This window comes from Crinia signifera, chromosome 4 (genome assembly GCF_055691185.1).
Source record: "Crinia signifera chromosome 4, ASM5569118v1, whole genome shotgun sequence".
NCBI lineage: Eukaryota > Metazoa > Chordata > Amphibia > Anura > Myobatrachidae > Crinia > Crinia signifera.
This window is the reverse complement of record NC_139220.1, coordinates 88756968-88777500: the sequence shown is the minus strand read 5'-3', so window position 1 is coordinate 88777500 and position 20533 is coordinate 88756968. Positions and strand designations below refer to the sequence as shown.

The 20533-nt window shown below is 43.8% G+C and overlaps 1 protein-coding gene across 5 annotated transcripts in view; it reads left to right on the top strand.

Moving 5' to 3' along the window:
* Nucleotides 1-20533, top strand: part of ABLIM3 (actin binding LIM protein family member 3) — a 189184-nt gene that overhangs the window by 13774 nt on the left and 154877 nt on the right. The gene's annotated exons all lie outside the window — the stretch shown is intronic.

The following is a 20533-nucleotide window of genomic DNA, read 5'->3' as shown; positions in this document are numbered from 1 at the left end:
TTGTGTGTATTTCATGTGTTTGATGTGTTTATACAACATAAATGCATTTTGTGTTCACACATACCTCATTGAAATATAAAAATATTCAGAAATATGGAATAATCTGTTATCCAATATTCTTCTGGTCCCGAGCAGTTTGGATGAGGGATACTCAACCTGTATTACTATTATTTAGCTTTTTATAAACTCAACTAAGTGAATGCTAGAAATACAATATACCACATTAGCAATACAGTACATACTGTATCTCTTAATCTCTTAATCCTGTGCAGTTTAACGTTTATGGTATTATCTCTATTATTTATAATATATATATATTTTTAATTATTAATAAAATGTTACTGGTAAAGTAATAGTACTGCAAATACTCGTGTATAAGCCGAGTTTTTCAGCACAATTTTTTTGCTGAAAAAGCCCCACTCAGCTTATACATGAGTGAGGAGGTGCACCTCCTCCCTGTGCTGCTGTACTGATGGCCATAAAGCACACATCTCCTGTGTCCCGATATCTCCTGTGTCCCGCCACTGGCCATATCTCATGCAGCTCTGGCCCCGCTGACAGTACTGCTCCTCCGGGGACACTGACATGTACAGTATTTGTTCAGGTGCTCTTTGTCTGGGAGGGGAGCGGGTTTAGTTAGGTGCGTGCCCCCGGTCCATATACCTTATATAAAGTGTATGTCAGTGCAGCCCACCCCCATTCCCTGTACAATGTATGTACTGTATGTGTACCCCCACTCTCTGTTGTCTTTGTCAATGTGCCTGTTGGGGAATATATTCTTATCTCCCCCTTACCTGATAGACCTCAATGTAATCACTCCTTAGAATTCCGTGAGAGAGGGACCCTGTATAGAAATGATCAGTAATCGGAGACCACGTAATGCAGGGTACAACTCTGCTTTTAATGGGGGCTTACAGCATATTTATAACAATACATAGAATATAGGCTCGACAAGCTAATAGGCTGGCATATAGGTAGGTGGGTACAGTGTCTAGGGAGGGGTGAGTACAAGTTACCATATAGGGCCATAGTGTAGAATACAGCAATTTTGGACAAATCACAAAACATACAGTTATCTGAAAAATACACCATCCAGAGTGAACTGAGAAAGGATGGGGAAGTAGCAACACGTGACATGCAGGAAAAGAAACTTACAGAGTGTGTAGGAGAAACGAAACTCAGGGACACACTTAAGAATGTACAGGAGAAATGAAACTCAAGAAGTACATTAAGACAAGATGGCTGATTAACCCTTCAATCCCCTCTTAGAATCATAGTCTCTCAGACTATCTGATTCTTATAAACGGCTTCCCTCTTCTGGCGTTGCTGTGTGACATAAGCAGCGTAATCTTCTGGGGAAGGGGTCTTGGCAGACAAATCAGTATACATAACAGGTGTAGCATTGTCTAGGTATTTTGCCCCAATCTTCTTGCACAGGGGGAAAACACAATAGGCAATAATCATAAATAATATCAGTACTACAAGTAGGAAAATGCCTAGCTGAGCTAAGGCATGTTTCCAATTGTTCATCCATCCAAACCAAGCACTCCAGGGGTCGGTGACACCTGAGTTCTTCTTGAGTTCGATGGATAGATCTTCTAACTTTTTAATAGCTAAAGTGATTTTACCGTTGGGACCTGTGTTGTCAGGTATGTACGTACAACATCCTGCTACTTTATTAATATACACACAAGTTCCTCCTTTTTCAGCAAGAATCATATCTAAGGCCATTCGATTTTGGAATGTCATCTGGGAGGTGGCCTCTAATTGTTCAGCTATACCTTTCAAAGCATCTCGGGTATCATTAACAAATCTCTGCTGATTATAATACATATAATTTATCCATGCTACATTTTTATTGATTGTCACAATGGGTATCAGTGATTCAAAGCCGGCAGCAACTTCGTTTCGTGCTTTGAACTCATCTGGGACCCCTCTTGGGACACCAATAGTATCTATGTAGACATGGGGATCAAAACTTTCCTTAGGTGTTTCTCTTTTACTTCTAATAATGTTTAATGGTTTTGTTGTGGGTGCAGGTGCGGGTATTTCAATGCTGGAGGGTAGAATGTGGATAGGCATAATGACTTTAGCCAGGGCACATTCTCCTTTCCATGCGTTTTCGAGTCTGGTTCTAATTTTCATATCACCACAGATAAAATAAATATCACCAAGGGACTTTTTCATAATGGGTAGGGCAAAGAATCTGCGAGTGGCACAGAATCCTTCAGGAAATACTTTCAAATCAGCTCCATTGGTGATATTTGAGTAATAACAAGTGTAATTACCTGGGTAGATGGTGATAGCGTTACCTGGGTTGGTGTGTTTAGACAAAATGGGGTAGTTCCTTTTCCATGACTCACATTCATTATCTAATGTCTTACTATCAGTGTACAAGGTAAAAAAGCATTTATCCTCTGATTCTGGTATATTCAGGGGTACAGTACCTAGATGAGGTCTAGATTTAGCACATACATAACAATCAGTATTATTACTTTTATGGGCATTATATTTCATCCATTCTAACCAAAAATTAACATCTGAGAATCCAGTTTCCATAGCTATATTATCTTCATAAGTGGGGTTGTTGATAGCTAACATGTCTTTGAACTTAACTATGTGTGGCATAAGAGGCTTACCTGTGTCATCCCTTCCCCTCTGTGCACTGGGGGCATAGTTTTTACCATTATACATATCCTTTAGGTAGAAGGTTTGCCGGGGGCTAGGGACTAGGCCTCGGGGGAAGTGAAGTCCAAATACGTACAGGCCGCTGTCTTGGGGGCTGGGGTTTTCTATATTTATCGTAAACTGGCAGGGCTTGAGGATCTTAGGTTTCCAGTGCCCGTGGGGTCGGTCTGCGTTAGAGGTAGTGCAGATAGTGGTATGCTTGGAGATAGTCATTCTGTCTATGAGGGCCCTGTTATGTTTGTCTTTCCTGTTCAGGGCCTCGGTGGGGCGGTAATTCCACTTGTTCCCTGAATTCCAAGCTGCCGCCCCCCAATAATCGCAGTTGTGTCCCCAGTAATCACTTGTTACACAGATATAAATAACTTCGGGCCTTAAGTTGGATGGTGGTACTTAATCGAATCGCATGGCTATATCGATTTTTTTTCTCTCTTTAGCTATTTTTGGGAATTGAAAATAGTCAAGCACAAATGTGGCAACATGGGTATTAGATGAATTATACCATAGGGTTAACAGTTCGTTATCTCGAGTTATATCTACTTCAGCTTTAAGGGGTATATATACTGCAAGACCTAGCAAAGTCACTAGGGCTAAAGTGGGGGGAATCATTTCTTTCAAAGTCCCCCTCGGCTTCAGGAGTTTGTAAATCCTCGTCCTCGGTGTCTCCAACCGGCAGTTCTTCTCCAGGGTGGAGGTCAGGGTTGTCTACCCTCGTTAGCACCTCGCTGGTCCGGACTGTGTCAATCTCGGGATCGGTGTCGACCTCTGTGTCGATAGCAGCTGAAGTTGGGATTTTCTTTACTCTGGATGCGTGGATCCACGTTGGTCCCTCGTCTGTAAGAACAGCCGTTCTTGTGACAGCGACCACTTCTGTCTCTGGTCCGTATGCGAAGTCTCCGGGGTTCTTGTTCCTTGGCAGGATCTTCACAACGACCTTGTCTCCAACCCGGAATGGGTGAGTGGGTATCTGTGGATGAGAAGGATTTTTAAAAATAACATTTTGTTCAATCTCATCTAGTTTCTGTATTAGGGATCTTATGTATTCTTCTCTTATTACTTCTAAGTCCCCTTCCGCTATGACTAATGGTTTCTTCGCCCAGGGCGTGGGGAAGGGTCTGCCCATTAGCACTTCGAAGGGGGAGTAACCTAGAGTCTTTTGTGGCGTCATTCTAATTTCAGCCAGTATGATAGGAAGGACTGTCTTCCATTTGCTGAAGGTGCCGCCTGTTGCTTTTCTCAATTTATCCTTTAAAGTCCTATTCATTCGTTCCACAATACCTGAGCTCTGGGGATGATAGGGAATGTGGAATTTCCATTGGATTTGCAAGGCTTTAACTAGAGCTTCAGTGACTTTTGCAGTAAAGGCTGATCCTTTATCACTATTGATTTGTAGTGGGCATCCCCATCGCGGAATGATCTCCTGCGTGAGAATGCGGGCAACTGTTTTTGCGTCTTCGGACTTTGTTGGGAATGCTTCTGGCCATCGCGAGAACATATCAACTATGACCAAAGCGTATTCTTGTTTTCCTGTACCTGGTATATGGGTAAAATCTATTTGCAGGTGAGTAAACGGGGTGGTTGGGTATTCAAGATGCTGGTGTCTTGCTTTGTTGGGGTTGTTTGGATTATTTCTAAGACACACAATACATCTGCTAACATATTGGTTTACAAGTTCTTTTGCATTTGTGATGTAAAAATCATTGGTGAGGAGCAGTGTTGTCGTGACTTTACTGTGGTGACCTACTCCGTGGTAGTGTGCTATGAACAGTGAAGCACTTGTTTGGGGGATACACGGTTTCCCCTCTTTGCAGATTAATCCAGTCCGTGGATTCTTCTGCAGAATTGGATATGTCCAATCTGATAAATCAGAGTTAGAGGCAGCCGCCTGTAATTCCGTAAGTAAGTATGTGTCATCTAATGACGGTGGCGAGATTACGGCCAGTGTGAGATTGTATGTGGATGTGGTAGCAGCCTGTTTTGCAGCAGTGTCAGCAAGGGCATTGCCCCGCGAAATATCGTCCTTTCCTCCGGTGTGTGCTTTGCAGTGGAGGATGGCAATGTGTGAAGGCAGTGTGATTGCATGTAGGAGATCAGTGATTAATTGGGCATGTGATATGCCTTTTCCATCAGCGCCTGTGAAGCCTCGGCGCTGCCAAATCATACCATGGTCGTGGACAACGCCATAGGCATATTTGGAGTCTGTGTAAATAGTGACAGGCTTTGCAGTGTATAGGTGGCATGCTCTTGTGAGAGCAATTAGTTCAGCAGCTTGTGCTGATTGTAGAGGAACTGCTTTTGCTTCAAGGACAGTTTGAGGAAGTTTAACTACTGCGTAGCCTGCCTGGTACGTGTTGTCATTTGGTCGACTGCAAGATCCGTCAACAAAAATTATGTCGGCGTCAGGTATGGGCACAGTCGACATGTCACTTCTGGGTGAAGTTTCTGAGTCAATTGTCAGAGAACAGTCATGTGGAGGAGGTGCCTCGTCGTCAGGTCCTTTTAAGCCTAAAAGGGCATTGAGTATGGGCACCGGTCCCTCTGAATTTGTTGCGTACTTGATAATGAGTGATGGGTTACCTAGTAGGAGTACCTCGTAACCACTGAGTCTTTGGGTTGACATGTGTTGTGTATGTAAGCCTTTGAGGATGGACAGTACGTTATGTGTAGTATGGAGAACGGTACTGTGTCCTAAAGTGAGTGCGGCAGCCATTTCAACAACCATTGCACAGGCAGCCAGTGCTCGAAGACAAGCAGGCATTCCTTGTACAGTGACCGGCATTACCTTTGAAAAGAATGCGACGGGTCGCATTTTGCCTCCATGAACTTGGGTGAGTACACCCGCCATAGTTTTACAGGTGTCCCTTGCAAACAGGTGAAATGGCAAAACATAGTTGGGGAGACCAAGCGCGGGGCTTTTAACTAACATTGCTTTGAGCTTTTCATATGCAGAAAACATTTCATTTGACCATTGTATGACTTTGGGTTTGTCTTTGAGTGTGCATTGTCTCAAGATATTATCGTAATAGGAACAATCAGAAATCCACTGTCTGCAGTAATTTACCATACCCAAGAAAGACAGCATATCCTTCTGGGTAGCTGGGGTGACCAGGCCCAGTACAGACTGTATGCGTTGTGGGCTGATTTTCCTTTCTCCCTCAGAGAGCACAAAACCCAAGTAATTGACATGCTTTTGACACCATTGCATTTTTGTTTTGGACACCTTGTGTCCACATTCACATAACCAGTTTAACAGTGATATACCATCCTCCCGGCTGGCCTCCTCAGTTGGACTACAGAGTAGCAGATCGTCTGCATACTGTAGCAGGACAGAACTATGGGGGGGGTGCCATGGAGCCAATGTGGCTTGGAGGACTATGCTATAGACTACAGGGGAGTCAATATAGCCTTGTGGTAAACGACACCAGGTGAGTTGTTTACCTTCAAAAGAAAAAGCAAAGAGTAATTGGGTCTCTGCGTCAATCGGGATACTGAAAAACGCATTCTTCAGATCGACAACTGAGAAAAATGCTGCGTCTGCAGGGATTGATGAAATGAGTGTGTTAATGTCTGGCACTATTGGTGCAATTGGTACTATGAGGTCATTTACTTTCCTCAAGTCCTGTACGAATCTAATGCTTCCATCAGCCTTAGCGACCGGGTTGATGGGTGTGCAGTATGGTGAGATCACATATCTCAGTATGCCTTGTTCTAAGAACTCCTGTATCATTGGTCTAAGACCTTCAATCTTCTCTGGTGATAATGGGTACTGTTTACTGTACACGTGGCTTGAATCTGGTTTGAGTTTGGCTTTGTATGGCGTACAGGGTATGAAGCCTGTGTCATAGGGACCGTTGGCCCAGATTCCTGCGTTGATTTTGTCAATTGAAGTGTTTAGTGAGTCTTGGGACATTAAGAAGTGTGGTGAAGTGACGTGAAGTCCACTTCCCTTGGGTGAAGGTGTGATGGAGATGCGGAATTTATTGAAAAGGTCCCTTCCCAATAAGTTGACAGGGCATTCTGCGATGACCCTGAATTGATGTTCACCTAGATAACGTCCGTTTTCAGATTGTATGGTCAGTTCGTCAGTCAGGTAAGTGTCAGTGGGTATCCCGTTGATTCCCATTGAAGGAGTAGTCTTTTGTAATTCACCATCATAGTGTAAGGAACACAGGACACTGGTTGTGGCACCGCTGTCTACCAGAAAAGGTAGTTTCTTCCCATTCACATATAATGTGACAAGGGGTGCATCTTCCCAGTGGGTGGTAAATTGGACAAAAGATAGGATACCCTCCTCCGGGCCCCGTCACAGGGTGGGGTCGGACCAGTCAACCCTAAAACGTACATGGTCTTGGACCGGTGTGGGGCCACGGGATGGTCTGGGTGGCCCTTGTGTGAAAGGTGGTTGTTGAGACCTGTGTGGGCCTTGTGGAGGTCGGTATGGTTGTTGTGGTCTTTGGGGTGGGAATGGGCATTCCCTAGCCCAGTGTGTATCTTGGCCACAATTGTAACAGGTTGTCTGTTTGTGTATTGCGCCAGTGTTATTATCCCTATTGTAAGGAGGGGCCCTATGGTGTATTTGGGGTGGGCCCTGTGGTGGTCTGAAGGGTTTCCTTTGACCGTATTGGGGCGCCCTGTTCTGTCTATTTGGTGGGCCCCTGTTGTTTTGCTGGTAACTGTGGGTTGGGGCCATGGGTTTTTTAATGTCGAAACAGCCTGCGGCCTCTTTTTCATATAGGTGTGTTTCAAAGTTTTCAACAGTATCAGAGGTCCAGGAAGAGACGCTCTGTTTTACTGCGGTGGAGATGGAAAAGTGCAGATTACTGATAAAGGTGGAAATGAGTAAGTGGTGCATGTCGAGGGAGAGGCCAGCTTCCTCGGTCCAACATTTCTTAAATCTCTTCCAAAATTCAGTGACTGTTTCAGTGGCCTTTTGTCTACACGCTACAGCAATGGGTAAGGATGATCGAGTCTTAAATACTTCGACCATATATGCTTCTAATTGAGCCCACATTGCTTTTATTCCATCTGGGTGGTTCAAAGGATATCTATTAGCTCTAGAATCGGTAACTCTTTCACTAATAGTTGTGACCTTTTCCCAATTCCAGGCATGATGGTGATCTATGACATTATCGACAATTAGTCTGATATCATCCTGTGTGTAATTTCGGCCTTTACATGCCTTTTTTAGATATGCAATGCATCCTGTTGCTGTGACCGTGGGCTTAGGGCAGTGTTTGATTATCCTATTTAGGTCTTCTATCTCAATAGATTTTATGAGAAGTTGGTCTCCAATAGTCATAAATGGTGTATGTGACGCGGTAGGGGCATCATAAGTAGCACCAGATCTGACAGTTTTGGCGCCAAGATCATCAGTTATTAAAGATTGATCTGCGGTTAATCTCTTTTTACTGGTGAGTTGGATTTTTAAAGGTGTTATTCGTTCTTTCTCTTCTTTTTCCTCATCCTCACTGGTTTCTGATTTGAGGAGATCCTCCTCATCTCGGCCAGATGGTGGGGCTGTGGGTTTTAAGACATGATGTCCGACAGCCATTAATTCAACATCTGTGAGTGAGGGATATACTGGACTATAGGGAGGAGGTGACAGATTTTTAAGGGTCTTATTACTCCTTAATTCTTCTATTTTGTGTAATTTTGTTGTGACAGATTTTATCTTTCTCTGTTTCTTAGATAAGTTTGTGTCGTACCAGGAGGGAGCGATGATGAGCCATTGTTCTCCTCCTGCACGCATGTATTTCATATCCCACTTGGGATCTGCTGTGTAATATGGCCAGGCTTCTTTGTCCTCTAGACAAAGACCTTTGACCATATCCATAAAGAAAGGGTAGTTTGATCCATCACGGGGAAAGGGGTTGGGACTTACTGCTTCTGTCCACCCTGCTAAATTGTCTACCCATGGGTTAACTAAGAAGTAATCCGTGGATGAATTACGGGCAACATATTCCTTACATGTTTCACTAGGTAATGGGGGTGGATAGACTGTTTTATTCTTACTATTATTTCCACCCATGTCGGGGTATGATTGTGTATCAATATTTCTGACTGTGAATGGGAGCGTGGAAAGTTCTTAATACTCAGACCAGGGGCGCCGTCTCAGTCAGGCAGGTCGGGACCTGTGGCAGCAGACTGTGAGGGTTGGTCTTTATCTGAATATTATATGAACTTTATTTCCTCTAAGTACATCCCATTAATATAAAAGTACAAAATGTTAGTGAAACAACAGACCGTCTACGTGACGGTGGACAGAGTCTTGTTGTTATGTGAATACTGTATATGAAGCCTCACGTAGCGTTATCCTTAGAGGTAAGGAAGCATCAAGGCCGCTAGTCTGTTGGCATACAGTAAACAATATTTTCCTGATGTTATGGTGCGTGAACTTACCAACCGCACTTACAATAGTTATACAGATATCAATTGTGTGTTCACTTACCAACCACACAAAAGATATTCAATAGAACAGACAGTTTTAAACATACAATAAATGAAGACAGAAAAGAATGGCCATAAGGAGATGAGTGATCAAATTGAGGTCACTAAATCGGACCCCAGGTCCTGTCTATGTGTCCCAGACACAAATGTCAATGTTCAGATCCCAGATCTGTGTGCGCACATTGAAGTGAAGTCCCTGACTTCAGAAGTCCCAGACTTCGTAAAAGTGTTCTTCTGTTCCCGGAACAGATATACACGGGTTCAAATTCTGACTGTCTGCAATCCCAAAATGACAAAAAGATTAGTTCTCTGTCAGTCTAGGGACAGACCCAGAATCCCGGACGAGCCCCCAGCTGTTGGGGAATATATTCTTATCTCCCCCTTACCTGATAGACCTCAATGTAATCACTCCTTAGAATTCCGTGAGAGAGGGACCCTGTATAGAAATGATCAGTAATCGGAGACCACGTAATGCAGGGTACAACTCTGCTTTTAATGGGGGCTTACAGCATATTTATAACAATACATAGAATATAGGCTCGACAAGCTAATAGGCTGGCATATAGGTAGGTGGGTACAGTGTCTAGGGAGGGGTGAGTACAAGTTACCATATAGGGCCATAGTGTAGAATACAGCAATTTTGGACAAATCACAAAACATACAGTTATCTGAAAAATACACCATCCAGAGTGAACTGAGAAAGGATGGGGAAGTAGCAACACGTGACATGCAGGAAAAGAAACTTACAGAGTGTGTAGGAGAAACGAAACTCAGGGACACACTTAAGAATGTACAGGAGAAATGAAACTCAAGAAGTACATTAAGACAAGATGGCTGATTAACCCTTCAGTGCCCATGGTCTCCGTACAATGTGTGTGTGTGTGTATCAGTGTACCCCTGACCTAAGTACAACATGTGTGTGTATCAGTGTGCCCAGTGTAAGACAGTTTTCCCAAGTATGGGATTCAAATTTAGCATGCGGGTCATTTTCCTTATACAGTATGGCCTCTGTGGGTGGTCTAATATTTACAAGTAGCTGCTGCATTTCCCACTCTAGGCTTATACTTGAGTCAATGGGGGAAATTTACTAAGATATTCTACTTCACATGTGATGTTGCTATGGACAACCAATCAGATCCTGTCTACTATCTTCTAGAGCAGGGCTGGGCAACACCGGCCCTCCAGATGTTGATGTACTACACATCCCAGCATGCCTTGCATCAGTTTCAGCATGGCCACAGCAAAACTAATGCAAAGCATCCTGGGATGTGTAGTTCATTAACATCTGGAGGGCCGGTGTTGCCCAGCCCTGTTCTAGAAGTTGCTAAGCATTTAAAAGTAGATTCTGATTGGTTGCCTATAGTAACATCACATGTGAAGTAGAATACACATCTTAGTAACATTGAGTATATACGGCATATAATATTAATATAAATAAATATATTACTACAGTAAGTAACTATATGGACATTATTACTACAGTAAGTAACTATATGGACATTGTCCTCTCCCCACTCCGTCCTGCCCCATGTACTTAACTATGCCAGTGCTGGTTCTCTCTCCATTGCAGCTGTGAGAGTAGTTGATGGGGATGAGAAAGGGTCCACATGTTCATTTTAGGACAGGCCATTCTACATGTTATAGAAAAAAGAAGTAATGCAGAAAGTCATATAACTAGTTTTTCAAGTTCTTAAAGCTATATTCATTTCTAAGACTCATCTGACATTTACAAAAGCTACCTGGTGATCTGATCTCATTTTATAAATGATGCTGTATGTACAAGAAAGGGGACTTGACTGTGACCATGTTTGTCTGGAACGGCCTTAGTCAAATCCTATGAGCTATGCTTTGTATCAGATCAGCTCCCTAAAGGAAGCTGCAAAGTGCAGGAGACGTAGGTCTGTGGGTGACTAGGGTGTTGTGCTGGACTTTTACACTACACTGAGGCTGGGACTTTGTGGACATGTGAGTCGCAGCATTATTCTCCACTTCTGGCTATTACACTAGGAAGTAGGTGTGATGGGGAGGGCTGTCCTCAGAGGGTTTGGGACCCCCCCCCCCCCTCCAAATGCATTAGCATGTGATATGGTACCACATAGTGAACTATATAATCAGATAAACAAAATAATTTGTTATATCAACAACACTGGTTCATGAATTTGGCTTACATGTCCTAAGCTTTTATTTTAAGAGGATTACGAGAAATTAGGACAAACTATTTCAATGGAAATTCAATAATAAAGCATGTGAGCGTGATTACAACTTTTATTACTGGGATTTTCTTGTCTTTGCTGTCACATCTACAAGCCAGAAAATGTTGTTTTATTAGTAAGTAGGGAGATGCAGTTGTCAATTATAGATAGAAGATGTCATATAATTACTATGGTAGATCACTATGAGCCTGATTCTAAGGTTGTAGTAAGGGCCGGGCCACACATGTCGGTCAAGTGGGACCCGCTTGGCCGCAAGGAGGCTGTGCGTGGCCACACACAGCATTGTGATTGGGCCCCCTAGAACAGGATCTGGCCACTGCCGACTGTATTTCAAATGGAACACAGTGCGGCACCACCGCACTGTGTGAACACATACATTAAAATGTATGTGTACACCTTGAAAAGCGGTTGTCCCACCATCCTGTCCTACCGCAGCATGCATATGGTAGGACCCAGAGTCTGCGGCCCTGCCGCTAATGTGTGGGCGGCAGCATAGGAGCCTGTGCGCAAGCTCCTTGCGGTGCAGTGGGTCCTGCTGAAGGGCAGAAGCTGCCTTGCTATGTGTGGCCCGGCCCTAAAGTGAAAAGTGAAGGCAAACCATGCTGCACTCAACTACAGTTAGCCTTAGGTTTCCCACATTGAAAGGACATTATTGCCTACTTATGACTATCCTTTAATATTCTCTGCTTTATAGAAGAAGTTGCCCAAGTTGTAGAACATACACATGTCAGGAAACAGGAGCCATATTTCTTGTTATCTACTTGATAGCCTGCTGCATCTGTCTGCCGGAATGATGAAGTGACTGGCATGAGAAAAAGGAGACACAGACCTGTAATGTAATCATAAGAGAATCTGCATGGCACCATCTCTGTCATTCTGTGACAAAAGTAAATCATCAAAGAAAGTTAATAAAATGACTTGGAAGGTAGGAAAGAGACAACTGATGTATCAAAGTGACTCGAGAATGACACTTCTGAGTACCATGTCCTACAGGCTGTAATGACTGTTTGATGGTATGGCTCTAGGATGAGTTGTGTTTTCAGAATATATGGCCCTATATCAGCTACATACTTTGTAACTAAAACAAAGCAAAGTGTTTCTATACAGTGGAAGAAAAGGACTTGCGTGACTGACAGACCTTGTTATCATGTGCTGCTATCTGCTTGGGCAGGTGGGATCTCCTCCCCCACCACACACATGCTGGAACATATTTCTTTCCACAGCTGCTACCTGTCACTTTCTTTTACTCTGGGAACTATAAACTGTGTGTTTTCCAATACAAAAATGTGGGGGTTTACAGCCACTGAATGTAATGATATGTCTTTGTAAAATACACACCCATTGAATACTATGGGGTCTAGTATTATTAATATTATTATTATTAACAGTTTCTTATATAGCGCACACATATTCCGCAGCGCTTTACAGAGAATATTTGAACATTCACATCAGTCCTTGCCCCAGTGGAGCTTACAATCTATATTCTCTACCACATGTATACGCACACAGACATTCTAGGGTTAATTTTGTGGAAGCCAATTAACCTACTTGTATATTTTTGGATTGTGGGAGGAAACTGGAGTACCCGGAGTAAACCCATGCAAGCATGGGGAGAATATACAAACTCCGCACAGTTAGGGCCACGGTGGGATCGAACCCATGAGGTCAGCGCTGTGAGGCAGTAATGCTAACCATTACACCATCCGTACTGCTGTTTGCCGTTAAACTTCAGTTTCCAACTTTTTTTAGTAGAATCCGTGATTACACTTATTCTGTTTTTTTTTTTTTTTTACAGAAACAGGGACAAATTCTACTGGTTTGGCCCATTTCGAACAACCTCAGTCCAACTTTAAAAGAAGTTGGATTGAGGAGATGAGGTGGAGAGGACGGAGCCGGGTGAGCAGCAGCAGCAGTGGTGGTGCTACTGCTGCTGCTGCTGCTCATCCAGTGCCACCTTCCCGCTGCTGCTGCTCACCAGGCTCCATCCTCCCGCTGCTGCTACTCACCCGGTCCCAGCACCTGGACCAGGTCAGCAGCACCACCACCTGCTGGAGGACAACATTGGGTGATAAGCAGCATCAGTGGTGCCGCTGCTGCTCACCCAGGTCTGTACTCCCACTACTGCTGCTTACCTGGTCCCAATGCTGGCTCAAATACGACAGACAAATTTGGCGTCACAATTGAATAGGTATTGTAGGATCCATTCCGACAAATGCATGTCGGAATGGATCCGACTTTAATTGAATATACCCCTATGGATTGTAATGCTTTGCTACTGTACTTCATACTACATGACAGGCCCTTTTATTTAAGAGGCATACACATGGTGCCATTGTTGGCTGTTTTCTAAGACTTCTGTCTAGATAACTTAGAAATTAAGCACAGATACAGTACTGTAACTCCGTGTCTACACCCCATAGCTATGGCAATGCGTGTCACCGTCGCCCGCTCTGATATTTAGCACATGCAGTCAAAATCTAGATAGGTCACCTGCATGTGCATAAAGAACACTGAGTTAGCACAGATCACCCATGCACACATCACTATGTGTGTATGGGCAGACTAGCCAGTGGGGAAATCGCCTGTCCTACATCACTAAGCAGGATTGCCATGTGTGTATGCCCCTTTACACTTCACTACTTTGCCTTTGGGAAAGTACAAGTCAGAAGTTTAAGAAAAATACCTTTAATAGCAACTTAATGTTCTTAAGAGCCAGTCTGGAAAACCAGAACTATCTGTCATGGATGTTTAAAGTGAACATGTTGCTAGTAAGGATAGGGTTGGGATAGGATCTATAACAATCTAGGTATTGAAGCTGTCTCAACACAACAGTGTGGCAACATGACAGTAGCATACACCAGAGCTAGTGGTAAGGCAAAAGCTTTTTTGTAAAAGTATGTCCTTGTGCACCAGACTGCAGTGCAATTATTATATGGTAGAGAAAAGAAAAAGAACAGTACTGTATGTAAAAGTTGATAGAGAATGCTTTTTTGATGCAGATTTGTCAAGGGGTAGGAATCATGACTGGCCATTAACCACTTATTTGTTTACCCAGTAGTGCCAAAGGACAAACTCAATATGGTGACGACCAGACGATTGGTTGTCACCAAATCATCATGTCGATTACAGGATTGTCATGGACAAAAGGTTGCCATGAGTTTTTTTAATTGTTTTCTTTTATAAAACTTTTTCATACTTCACCATCCACGTGGACACTGATTGGTAATGATAAATTGGGCATGTCAGGGGACGCCGTACACTAATTTGGGGTCCATGTGATGAAATCTACAGATTGACACCAGGAAAAACTTATGTTGATCATTTCATGTCGCCATTTTGCATCATCACATGTATCATGTGATTTTCTCAAATGTTTTTTTTTTTGTAAATTTTTGGCAAATTTTTATTGATACTTTGAGCCAGATGCACTAAGCTTCAAAAGTGATAAAACGGAGAGTGATAAACAACCAGCCAATCACCTCCTACCTGACATTTTTTAAACAGTCTGTGACATGGCAAGTAGGAGCTGATTGGCTGGTGGTTTATCACTCTCCATTTTATCACTTTTGACGCTTGATGTTCCCTTGGGAATGTGGGCGGGCCGATGCCTGCCAGGGGTGGGTGGCTGGCGCCACAGGACGTCAGTTTCCCGACCTGTCTTCATCCTAGGGCTTGTAAATAAGGGTCACTTTAGACTGACTTTTATTTGCTGAGGCATGAGAATTCATTTGCTGGCCATCAAATGATTTCTCCTGCTACCGGCTGCATGCGATTTCTCCTGCTACCGGCTGCACACTCGTACACTTTTGCAATTACAGCATTACAAATGCTGATGAACTGTCACATCACTCTATGCTAAAATCCTGTCTGCATGTTTACCTAATTAGTAGAAATAGGCACACATTCACTGAATAGGCTTTCATGACAGCATTTGCGGGATACGTGTGCGTGCTTCACAAATTGACCTTATTATACAGTTCCTGCTGCTGAATTTTTTTTATAGGTGCTGAGCTCAAAGATACAGTACTGAAATGAATTAATTTAATGATGTCCACCGCTGTCCTCAGTCTGGCAAAATATATATAAATCACTTGTTTCTCAATTTACAAACCATATCCTTTCTGATATGTGTTTAGCAACTATGATCTCGTCATTGAAACATTACTTTCTAAAACGTTAACATTTAGAAGAATTTATCTTAGTAAATAGGACAACATATGATTAAATCACAGACACACGATTATTGAGGGGAGATATTGAAGTCAATTAAACATGCAGCATAGTGAAGATCTCTTATTGAAAGGTAATGTAAGACAGAGAATACAGACTTAATCAAATGAGAGTTGGATTAGTAGTTAGTATTACTGACTGTGTAACGATGACATAGTAGGGATGTAGCAAGGAAATACAGTAGTGTATAGCACACGGGCAAAATCAAAATCCATCCTGCTCCTTTTCCATCATTATAGTCTTTCTTGGGGTGATTCAAGTCTATATTTATATGGTTCTCCCTATTTTTGGATTTTTGTTTTGTTTCAACTTCTATGGCAAAGAAGGTTAATTGGATCAATTAAACAATAGTGGGGAAGATATATAGTACAGAATACATAGCAAGTGTTTGAAAACTGAATGCAGACTATACACATTTGGTACATACAAGCCTCACATTAAGATGCCACCATACTTTCACATGTGGGCTTCATTGAGAGTTGGGTGCATCCCAATTTTATTGTTTAATATATTGATTCCTGTACATGACTATCATCTCATTAAGCCTAAAGAAGGCTGAAGCCGAAAGTCCTCAGCTGCTTACAGTAAGGGCATGTTCACCTAAGTGCAGCTTAATTGGACTTGGATGCATCCCCAGATATGCCTCTTAGGAGACGTGTCTCTTATGAGTACTGGAGGGCTGGTTTAGAGAAACAGTACAGTATGTCATTATAATGATAATCAGCAGCTCTAGCCCTGCACAGAAACATAGTACCACCTGATGTGATGGTGTTATACAATTGACCATTTATCAGGTGGCGCTATGGGTTAATGCATTCACAGTAACCGCGATAAGGGCAGAAGGCCAATGTAAGGTTTCCGTTTGAGCCTCAGAATTCTGGGTATGGTATGGGGTTCCGACAGTTGGGATCCCGACAATCATTAGCCCGACGTCGGGATCCCGACTGGCCAGACTCAGACAGCATGGCGAGCGCAAAAAAGCCCCTTGCAGGTTTGCTGCGCTCGCCACGCTGCGAGCACTGGGCTGGCTAGGCGAGCCACCTATTCTATTCTCACTCTATGGGGGTCGTGGACCCCCACGAGGGAAAATAGCGGGTGGCCGTAGGGAACCCGGCTGTCTGCGTTTTGACAGTCGGGATCCCGATGTCGGATAAATGACTGTCGGGATCCTGACTGTCGGGAACGCGTCTGGCACCCCAGAATTCCATGCTAGGTTCAGCTTGTGGGCTGTAGCCCCAGGCACTGCAACATGACTAGTTTTAAATAGATATTGAATGTGGCCCATAAGGGGAAATATAACCGGCTGCGAGATTCCCGCAAGTCTGCCAAATAAGCGTAAAAAAAATGAAAAACCATCCTGGCCAGAATCTCACCAATGCCTTCACTTCGCAAGCTATTACATTTCCCCATAGACCGACCTCCTCCTGTGTTATCTTGATCTGTTCGGCCCTCTGTGGAGATTGGATGAAATGAATAACACACAAACTGTATTTTTTGTAGATTATAGCTATTGTCAGACAAAGCACCGCTGTCTCGTGAGATGTGTTATTTACGTCTTGTCAACCAAAGCTGAAAACAGAACATTTTCTATGGTGGATACAAAACCTTTGTTCTTGCTGAAATTTGGTGATGTTCTGCTTTTAGAGAAATAGTTAAAAAAAAGCAAAACGCTGTCCTATTAAACACTGAAATGTAAAGATGTTTACTCTTCTGTGAATATTACTGAATATAAAATGAACAACTGATGGCCTTTATCAGTGCCCTCCTGTATGTGTGCAGATTGCAGGCACCCACAAGTGTCAACTACTGTCCTCCCACTTTCAAGGAGCCACTTGAAATGACAGGAAGGTTACAGGGAGGCAGATATTTCCTACACACTTTGCCCTTTAAGTGCCTAACATATAGTTATCTCTTCTTCTTAAAAAAGAAAGGAGGGCAGCTTTCCACATTTTTAAATAGTGCCTTGCATTTAATTGCTGAGATGGTCTGGGTGGGCTTGACGGGAGTTATAATTTTCTGAAATAACATAAACAGTGTATGCTTCACTGATTACATTAAGTTTACTTTGTTATCATCTTCTACATTGGTATTTTCCAGCAGATTTGGCACAATATGTTGCCAGATCGCTCAGCATAAAGCAATGCATCTCCGGTGATAGCACTGGCCATGACCGATTAATATGCATGCTGTATATTAATTGGCAGGCGATAATGACACTTGGGGCTGTACTGCGATATGGCCCCTACACACGGAGCGAGGAAGGGGCATTTTGTAAGCGATCTTGTGAGATTGCTTACAAAATGCCCCTAAATTGCTACAGGTCCGGATTAAGCCTTGGGGGGCCCAGGTCACTGTAGACAGGGGGGCCCCCACCTACTTGTCATTACTGCCCGTAAACTGCACGGAAGAATATTACACTGTCAAAACACAGTGTAAAGGCAGTACAAACTTGGTAATGGGTAACTGCAGGGTAGGGGATTAATATATATATATATATATATATATATGTCGACATTGACCGGCACTCCAGGAGAGAGGGTAGGTGAATTACCGGGGTGCAGCACTCAGGGATAATGCAGGGTTGGGAGGAAGAGGCACTCGCTCGGATTTTCAAGAAAGGAACAGGACAACAAGAAGTTGTGACCGACGTTTCGGAGTTTAATCCGTTATCAAGGCAGAGAACGTTCTCTGCCTTGATAACGGATTAAACTCCGAAACGTCGGTCACAACTTCTTGTTGTCCTGTTCCTTTCTTGAAAATCCGAGCGAGTGCCTCTTCCTCCCAACCCTATATATATATATATATATATATATATATATATATATATATATAGTCTCGTAGGAAGGAACAGACAGCGGCACTCCAAGGGTTTTCAACAGCGTGTATTAAAGCAAACCAACGTTTCGGGGTATCATTCACCCCTTTGTCAAGGTTTAAGTGCAATAACTTAAACCTTGACAAAGGGGTGAATGATACCCCGAAACGTTGGTTTGCTTTAATACACGCTGTTGAAAACCCTTGGAGTGCCGCTGTCTGTTCCTTCCTACGAGACTACCTGTTTGTTCCAGAAGGCACCCAGGTACTGAATCCCAGCTGAGGGAGTGCCAGGCCGTCTACCTCTCTCTCTCTATATATATATATATATGTATATATATATATATATATATATATATACTCTGTAGGAGACCTCACAGGCTCAGCGCTGTCTCCGATTAAAAACCCTCCCATGGCGAGGCTGCTGCTGTCTTCCATTGGCCTGAGCTTCTCAGCCTCTGATCTCTTGTGCAAAGTCTCATGGGTCAACTCCCAGTAATGCACTTGTGCAGTCAGCGTGCGTTTGTCTCCCGATGCACAGCACCATTAGTCATTGTTGCATTGGCATATAGATGAAGCTGCAGCACTAACCCACTCCCATGCACAAAACCATTAGCTTGAAAAAAACCTACTTTTTTTGGTACTTGTTTCCTAGAACGGCCACAATCTTGTCCATCGTGTACCTTAAAGTTAAGGTACACGATGGACGCGATGGACCCGATTTCCTTTGAAATCAGGTCCATTTTGCCGGCAAAGGCAAAATCGGGAGCATCGCGTCGGTCGCGTGCATTAACATGGCCAGCGACGCGACCGACGCAATAGACGCGATTTTGCCATAGGCTTCAATGTTAAAATATTTTTAACATTGAAATCGGGAGCATCGCGTCGGTCTTGTGCCATTATAATGGCACAAGATGAGATGGACTTGATTAAGTCCATTTTACATAGCAAACAATGTGAAATGGGTCATATTGGCCCATTTCACATTGTATATGGCCCCGTCATCGTTAAAAAGTGAAGCAACCCCATTGTGAGCGTCACCCCAGGATCGACGCCAACCCGAAGCGTGGCGAGCGGTGCGCGTCCTCCGACCTTTTCATACCCCTACTATCCACGTCGGTGTGGAGTTGAGAATATAAAGTGTGGCGAGCCACCGAGCCCGAAGCGTGGCGAGCGCAGCGAGCCCCGCGAGGGGATGCGTATACCTGTGAAGTTATGCGCGTCCCCACGCGGGGCTCGCTGCGCTCGCCACGCTTCGGGCTCGGTGGCTCGCTGCGCTCGCCACACTTTATATTCTCTACTCCACGCCGACGTGGATAGTAGGGGTATGAAAAGGTCGGAGGACGCGTACCGCCGCCCCTCGCGGGCTCGCTGCGCTTGCCACGCTTCGGGTTGGCGTCAATCGTGGGGTGCCGTTGGGGTAAAATTTGGGGTCTGGGGACTACTTTACATTAAATCCAATGTAAAATAGGGTCCCAGGGGCCCTATTCACATTTGATTCAATGTAAAAATCGGGTCGCATCGCATGCGATTTGGTCGCATGTGATGCGACCGACGCGATTTTTCCGACCCGATCACCCCGATACAAATCGGTGTGGCCGTGCTAGGAAACAAGTACCCTTTTTTTTTAAAATACATGCTGATCACAGGGGGCATAGAGTGGGGCCCATGGGTAAAGAGGCCCCCCCCCCCTTAATCCGGCCCTGAATCGCTATGTGTGTAGGCCTCACTAGTGTGTCCCCAGGTGAAAATGAGAGCTCCATGAAGCTAGTCTTACCATGTGGACCAATGCAATGTATAAAAGCTATGTTATGTTCCTAGCAATTACAGGGATACAGACCAGTGTCCCAAGTTCCATCATTAGAAGCACAGTGGTTTTCTGTTATCAGTGGGTCCTACTGTGATGCATGGGGGTAGTTATCCCTAGGTCACTGCTTTCCCTATGTGTAATTTACTTGGACAGCACTTGGACTTCTCCTGCCTGGCCATTACGGAACTTTGGGCCTTATTTTGGTTCATTCTTTCTGACAAAATCCTTCTTAGATGGGCAAAACCATGTGCACTGCAGGTGGGGCAGGTGTTACTTGTGCAGAGAGAATTAGATTTGGGTGGGGTTTTACTTCAAAGTGAGATCTATATTGCAG